Genomic DNA, 8,972 nt, shown 5'->3' on the forward strand with positions numbered 1-8,972 from the left:
ACCGAGTTTGTTCATTCCTCCAGTAAGAAAGAACCGATCCCTTGTGTTCTGGTGTGATTCGATTCCTGCTCCAGGAAGATCTTATTCTGACTGTGAAGCCACCAGCACCCATTAGTGACTTTGTAATGAGCCAAGAATTACTGTATCGAATAGTCGAGTTGAGTACTCCTAGCAGGAGAGTTAGTAATTCCACAGTCACTAGTGAATGTAGCTGTATCTTTTGTAGATACTCGTTCAGATCTCCCTCAGTCAAGGTATGTGTTAGCCATTGCAGAGGAATTCGATCCTCCCAGAGATGATAACCATTCTGCATACGTAAACCTTACCCTCGCAGAATTGGGTTTAAATGTAAACAGCCTGTATAATTAGATGTCCGAGATGAATGAAACTGTCAACTGTGTGTCTTGTTATTAGCTGATCAGTTTGTCAGAAATTTTCGTGTTCACGTTCCCTCCGTATTCTGAGAATTTAACAATACTGATCTGCGTGCACAAGATTTTGCTGTTAATTACTTTCACTTTGTAAATATATATTTATTCTTCCTCAGAATTCGTAGAGTGCATGAATACAGATCGATCGATCAATTCCATCCAATATTGTACAATGATTTGTTCTTATAAGTCTTAATGCATTATAATGAAACTCATTACGTTAACACCCATTACGTTAAAACTCATTATGTTAACATCCATTATGATTCCATCCATTAGTTCTAAGTTACATATGAATTTGTTATTGTATAGAATCAGCCCAGAACCACCTGCCTGTTTAGCCTGTAGACGACATACATAACATGACCGAGCTGTCAGCATAGTTGCTGATCCTCCTTTACATGTGTTTTATATAGAAGATCCTTAGGCCCAGTGACTGTATGACGTCACGGGATGCGCATGAGTTAGTGGGACCCGCTGCCTCGCTCTCACTCCACGCTTAGACATACAAGCAGGCAGTAACACGTTCAGGTTGGGCATCCCCCTTCTTACCACAGTCTGACAATATAGTGTTACCATCCACAAGTGTGTTTATCTTCAACCATCATATCTCCTTCCGAACCCCCACGACAATTGGGCTAATCCGGGGGGACGACATGGACCTGCTCCGCATGAGTCAGTAGGCCTGTTGCAGTGTTCCTTCTTTCTTATGTTCTTATGTTCTCAGCGAACCATTGGATAGTTTTTTTCAACATATCATTACAAACTAGCATTGTGGCAGATAAGATAAAAATAACAAATGTAATTCCTATCTACAAAGCAGGATACAGGTCCTTAATTTCAGATTATCAGCCAGTTAGTCTAACATCCATTGAGGGAAATATATAAATTGATCAGTGAATTTCGGCATGGATTTTCAAAGGGACGTTCCTGCCTTACGAATTTACTTTTTTCACTAAAGTATTTGAGGAGATAGAACATGGTAATGAATATGATGATAAATGAGACACATGTGCAACATTTAGGTATCTTTATTCTGGAAACGTTTCGCCAACCAGTGACTTCTTCACTTCAATGCAGAGAAAGGTGGATGATGAGGACTCCACAACTGAGGGATTAATTACCCTAAACTCCTTCTCATCTTCAACCTTTCTCTGCATTGGACTGAAGAATTCACTGGTTGACGAAACGTTTCCAGAATGAAGATGCCTAAATATTGCAGAATAGTCTTATTTATCAACTTGTCAATTTCTTAAACCATTTATTTATTAAAAATGAATATGATATTGTGAATATGCACTTTAGTAAAGCGTTTGATAGAATTCCATACCGAATATTGATGAGGAAAGTATAGTCACGTGGAATAGGATGAGAATTTTTTTCCTGGATAAAGGCGTGGTTGACAGATAGGCGACAAAAAGTTTTAAATAATGAGAAATCAAAGTGGAGACACATCATAAGTGGTGTTCCAAAGGGCCTTTTGTTGTTCACAATATATATAAAAGACAAATGAATTACTATATAAATAGTGGTATCAGGAATTTTTCGATGACACTGAAATAGGCCGTCGGATTAATTTTGACGTAGACACTAGACTGCTACAGGAAGATCTGATGTAGTGGTCGGAGGAGTGGAAGCAGTTTAATATAGACAAATACACAGCTCTAAGCCTTAGAAAAGAGAAAATAACCATAACTTTTATAAACTATATATTGTAGATCTTAATCACTCTGAATCTGAAAGAGATTTAAGTACTGGTTAACAGAAAGTGCTCGCAAGAGAGTAAAATTCTTGGCTTTATATCAAAAAGTGTAAATAACAAGAGTCTTTAGATTATTAATCATCTCTTTAGATTATGATGCACAGCTCTGGTTGCCATACTACAGAATGGACATAAATGCGCTAGAAAACGTACAGAGAAGGATGACAATGTTGATCCCATATATCCTACGAGTATAGACTGAGGGCACTGAATCTGCACTCTTTAGAAACGCGCAGAATTAGTAGGGATATCACTAAGATTTATAAATAAAAAAAATAACTGGTATGCAAACAACATGCTAAAAATATCCAGCGAAGACAAGACTTGCATCAATGGGTTCAAGGTGGACAAATTTAAGTTTAGATAAGATATAGGAAAGCATTAGTTTGGTAACAGTGGCATGCTAAGAATACGTTACATTTTTTTTGACGTATGTCACACACCCACATAGGTACGACCTACCTACCAGCGAACAAAAAGTCTAAGGGCATAGCCGGGGCCCCACTGTTATACTAAACCTTTTGGTCCAACCCAGACAATCACAAGGAAGCTCGTTAAAGTTGAGATGAGATGTTGAAACTCCTGGAGGATCATTGACAGACTAATAACAAATCTGGATGCCCACAGTTATCACTGCATCTCTTGCTTGCAAAATTGCTTTCTACATAGTGTACATACAATGTACGTATTTTTGCAAGTTGTTTAGAAGGAAATATACAGAAATATTTACTGCTGACTTTTGCTCGTTCCTCAGTACTACCTTGGTTAACAGTACTAAGGGCAGGTGTACAGACCACAAGAATTCACCTGTGTCCGTAATTGTAATAGACTCACGAAATCGTAATGACACGATTGCAAACAAACCATATCACGGGCGAGGATAGAACCCGCTATCAGAGAGTCTCAAAACTCCAGACCTTCGCATTAGCCACTGAGCCAGCTAGCCACAATAAGATTCATCCAACTAGGTATATTTCTACACCTATGGTGTAGAAATATACATAGTTGGTATATTTCTACTTGTGGTGTAGAAATATACCTAGTTGGATGAATCTTATTGTGGCTAGCTGGCCCAGTGGCTAACGCGACGGTCTGGAGTTTTGAGACTCTCTGATCGCGGGTTCTATCCCCGTCCGTGGTATGGTTTGATTGTAATAGAGTTGTTGATGAGTGGAACAAACTGTCGAGTAGCCTCTCTGAAGCTGAAACCTTGTGGAGGCTTAAAAATAGGTTCGACTAGTACATGGGTTGGCTTGGGGGGGTGTGAGTTGGACTTGCATTGCTTGGGCTAGTAGGCCAGCATCCACTTGTTAAGTGGGTGCGACTTAGACTTGCCTAACATGTTTCAGTAGGCCTGCTACAGTGCTCCTCCCTTATGTTCCTAATACAGTGATACCAACCTCGAATAACAAAGTGACTGAAATTCATCGAACATTTGTTGAGAATTAAGATGATGGCTTCATTTTCTCCCCAAACCTCTGTAAAAAAAAAAAAAATTGAAGGGGGACACTTTACTACAGTCTTCAAATGTTGCATACTTATTTTAGTACTGTTGTCTTCTGTCTTCCCCTGTCGATCAATGCCAGCTGGGAGAGAGAGAGAGGGGGAGTATTGAAAGGCGGTGCCATTAGCTGTTTTCAATTATTAATATATGACGGCACGCTACTTACCTGATGGCTGCTGACGGCCCTCAGCTGTAACAGCGCTCTGGGGAACCATGCGCCCCACTGCAATTTTTATGAAGTACATCACAAATAACCATATTCCTTTATGTCATCTTTATGTCTTACTTAAAGCACGGTAGATACTGTTTTCGCGGCTTATAAGACTTAATTTAGTTTCAATGGCTCGGCATCGGACGTAACTGGGAGAGCTACGACCCACCCCACACCCCAGACTTACAGCTCCCGTCACTGACCTTCAGTTTATAGGACGCAGGCTGTTTTTTGGAGACATTTTATGGAAAAAATGCTGCTAATAAGCCGCGAAATACGGTAATTTCTTACTGGAAATTAGTGCAGTATTTGAGGACATTATGAATATTGTGTTGAAGGCTGATTACTTGTTCAGAATGAGAGAGAAGAACATAGATGAAGTTACTTTGTAATTATTGTTCATAGTACTGTTAAGGTGCTCTGACTTTCAGATCTTCACCAGGCTTGTTAATACCATGCTAGAGCCTATCTTTTGTATGGTTGTTTGTTGCTATAAACAATCATATACAACCATATCCACTGCGTTGTATACTGTGTAAATACTTGTTCATTCTGACTGGTCGTTGGAAATTATGGCAAACCAAATTTATTATTTAGTCTATGATTTTTCCTTTTATTTCTAACTACTCTAGTGACTACGCTATAAGTTGGTATTTTACATGTTATTAACACGTTATTACGTATTATTAACTGGATGTTGTTTGTTGGATGAACGACACTTGTACAACGAAACATATTTATAAAAATATATTTCATTAATGAAATGTGTAAAAATCTAAGATAAAAATGTAACTGTCTGATAATGTCTAGTACAGTTTTATGATTCTGATAACGAGACGGAAGTGATGGCTCTTCTTAATACGTCACCTGATGACAAAATGAAATTAAAAGCTTCGTAAATCACACCTGTCCACCCAGATGAAGAAAATATAATAAGTTATACCCTGAACTAAGCTCATATAACATTTCTCCATCAACATTCACCCCCTTCATACGTCTTCCAGGTTCTTCAGGTTGTATCCCGAAACCTTCAGAGTAATATCTTACGGTCGTATCTCATCGTTGTAATTAAACTCTTCAACTAGTGTTCCAGTCAAGATTTTTATGCATAAAATTTGATTGATGGAACGAATTACTTAATATTAGGCTTTGGAACATCTGAGGAAGACTTATGAGTAATTTCTTCTCTAGGATAATTATGAAGGATAGTAATATTTCCCATCACATGAAATTACCATTAAAGTAATTATGTTTTACTGGAAAGAAAAGTAATAGACGTGAAGTTGACTCTTACTCCAACTACACAGATAATAATCTGTAATAACTAAATGAATTTCGGTCGATGTGCGGTGCGATAAAGTTATCCCCATATTCCATTACTTAAGTTCCCAGTGCGTCAGTGCAGGCAAATGGAACAATGCAGGACTCACGAAATCGTAATGACACGATTGCAAACAAACCATACCACTGGCGGGGTTAGAACCCGCGATCAGAGAGTCTTAGAACACCAGACCGACGCGTCGTGATCGTCGCTAACGCATCGGTCTGGAGTTCTAAGACTCTTTGATCGTGGGTTTTAACCCGTGGTATAATTTGGAACAATGTATTGTTGTATAATTGATAATGCTGTTGAATGGTAGTGTTGAAAATATAAACGGAATAAAGGCGATATTAGGAAACTGTTATACAAATTCCTTCAATAAAAATGTAATTTTGACATAGACCGAATCTGAATCAGAAAATTAGAATTTAATTTCTTCCAATTCCCCCCCAAAATGGCCCCGATATATAACAAAATGAAATAAAAATTTTCTTAAAAATTGACCATCTTTTAATAAATTAACAACGTTTCATGTAAGCTTAGTGTACATATGCAAATTATTAATAAATATCTTGAAAGCACATATGTTTTTGCAACATAAATGAACATTAAGCGGATTTAACGAAGGATAACTACATAAAGTCAAATACTGTCTTATTTCTGATCAGAGGAGACATTCGCCAAATTATTTCACGGAAGCGAATTTGAAAAAAATAAAACTGGAACATAATTACACAACCTTAAGCGTTAAAAATTTTCAGCTGACCAGAAGAAACATTTTCCAATTTTTGTACAGAATTAAAAAAAAAATTGACCCTATATAGCGTAAATCCATGATAAGAGCCATCTATTTTAAACAGTGTATCAGACATTGATGATTAATGCCGGTAATAAGGGCTATATTTTAATGAGTGGGAAGCACTAAACCCGTAGGGGTCACATAGTGCCTGTGGCCTTCAAATACGATTAAAGAAAGAGGATGACAAAATTAATCCCTCGGATTATGATTACCTCAGCAGCATCAAGGTAAAATAATGCAGTAAAAAAAATAATACAACCTCTTTTTGAGATTAAAAATGGGAAAACGACAATAAATTCTATTACATTCACCAATGTCGAAATTTTGAAACCGATCAGAGGAAAACAAAATTTGGGAATGATATATGTAGCGCTGTTGACAAGGGCGCCCAGGCACTCAAATAGATATATTAATCTTGCCTGAGATAGATTACACAATTTTTGGAAATTTGAAAGCGATTGAATAAGACTTTCTAGAGCAAATAACGAAAATTTGTGAAAAATCAGACGATAATGTGGCTGAAAATGTTCCGAAAAATAGGAAAATCAATCCGTGTGAAACATATAAAAAGTATAAACCTTCCAATATTCAATATTTTTTCTAGTTTACCTGGAGTTTACCTGGAGAGAGTTCCGGGGGTCAACGCCCCCGCGGCTCGGTCTGTGACCAGGCCTCCTGGTGGATCAGAGCCTGATCAACCAGGCTGTTGCTGCTGGCTGCACGCAAACCAACGTACGAGCCACAGTCCGGCTGGTCAGGTACCGACTTTAGGTGCTTGTCCAGTGCCAGCTTGAAGACTGCCAGGGGTCTGTTGGTAATCCCCCTTATGTATGCTGGGAGGCAGTTGAACAGTCTCGGGCCCCTGACACTTATTGTATGGTCTCTTAACGTGCTAGTGACACCCCTGCTTTTCATTGGGGGGATGTTGCATCGTCTGAGTGAGTGATTTTCGTGTGCAAGTTCGGTACTAGTCCCTCTAGGATTTTCCAGGTGTATATAATCATGTATCTCTCCAGCCTGCGTTCCAGGGAATACAGGTTTAGGAACCTCAAGCGCTCCCAGTAATTGAGGTGTTTTATCTCCGTTATGCGCGCCGTGAAGGTTCTCTGTACATTTTCTAGGTCAGCAATTTCACCTGCCTTGAAAGGTGCTGTTAGTGTGCAGCAATATTCCAGCCTAGATAGAACAAGTGACCTGAAGAGTGTCATCATGGGCTTGGCCTCCCTAGTTTTGAAGGTTCTCATTATCCATCCTGTCATTTTTCTAACAGATGCGATTGATACAATGTTATGGTCCTTGAAGGTGAGATCCTCCGACATGATCACTCCCAGGTCTTTGACGTTGGTGTTTCGCTCTATTTTGTGGCCAGAATTTGTTTTGTACTCTGATGAAGATTTAATTTCCTCGTGTTTACCATATCTGAGTAATTGAAATTTCTCATCGTTGAACTTCATATTGTTTTCTGCAGCCCACTGAAAGATTCGGTTTATGTCCGCCTGGAGCCTTGCAGTGTCTGCAATGGAAGACACTGTCATGCAGATTCGGGTGTCATCTGCAAAGGAAGACACGGTGCTGTGGCTGACATCCTTGTCTGTGTCGGATATGAGGATGAGGAACAAGATGGGAGCGAGTACTGTGCCTTGTGGAACAGAGCTTTTCACCGTAGCTGCCTCGGACTTTACTCTGTTGACGTCTACTCTCTGTGTTCTGTTAGTGAGGAAATTATAGATCCATCGACCGACTTTTCCTGTTATTCCTTTAGCACGCATTTTGTGCGCTATTGCGCCATGGTCACACTTGTCGAAGGTGTTATGCAGGGTTCTGCATGACATCGTAATGTACATATAGTGGAGAAGTGTGCCATAATAGTATGAATATTATAGTTGTAAAGAATAATTTTATAATTTATAATGTGCATTTGGGGGTACTGTAAAGTACTCTAACTGTAATTATAAAGAAATTCTGTTAATGATTTATTTTCCAAGGATGTTTGGGTACGCGGAGTAAGGTGGTTTGAGGGAGTCACGTGACGTTAGCATGGTGTGTTAGATGCTGTGTATTTAAGATAAGTTTGTAGTTGTACACTCATTTTGTTTATCCAACTCAAACCATAGGCTCTCATATGGCTTATCTGTATGTTCACCCAGGCTCTGACATGGTCAGGGTGCTGTGGGATGAGTGAAGAAATAAGAAATGAGGTTTGTAGTGTAAAGACGGCCTGACGCAGACGAAGCCTAGTGTTATGGTGGCTGAACCTCCAGCCAGCTGTTGTGTGTACCCTCATTTGGGCGTTTAGAATTAAGGTTTTTCTGTTATGTTATGTTATGGTGATTAAATAGATATATTTTCCTAATTGGGATTTTTGCCTAACCCTCTGTTACCCAACCCCTTGAAGTACACATACCAGTTTAGCGCTTTCTGTTTTGACTGGGATAGCCCTGGGTGGCCGGTTTGGGCTAGTATGTGTGTAACTTTTACCTTTACCCTTAGACCAGGCTCAAGCCCCCAGCTATCCCACATTTTTGCGTAACAGAAGGCTTTTGCAAAGTCTGTATATATTACATCTGCATTCTTTTTGTCTTCTAGTGCATTTAGGACCTTGTCGTAGTGATCCAATAGTTGAGACAGACAGGAGCGACTTGTTCTAAACCCATGTTGCCCTGGGTTGTGTAACTGATGGGTTTCTAGATGGGTGGTGATCTTGCTTCTTAGGACCCTTTCAAAGATTTTTATGATATGGGATGTTAGTGCAATCGGTCTGTAGTTCTTTGCTGTTGCTTTACTGCCCCCTTTGTGGAGTGGGGCTATGTCTGTTGTTTTTAGTAACTGTGGGACGACCCCCGTGTCCATGCTCTCTCTCCATAGGATGGAAAAGGCTCGTGATAGGGGCTTCTTGCAGTTCTTGATGAACACGGAGTTCCATGAGTCTGGCCCTGGGGCAGAG

This window comes from Cherax quadricarinatus, chromosome 58 (genome assembly GCF_038502225.1).
Source record: "Cherax quadricarinatus isolate ZL_2023a chromosome 58, ASM3850222v1, whole genome shotgun sequence".
NCBI lineage: Eukaryota > Metazoa > Arthropoda > Malacostraca > Decapoda > Parastacidae > Cherax > Cherax quadricarinatus.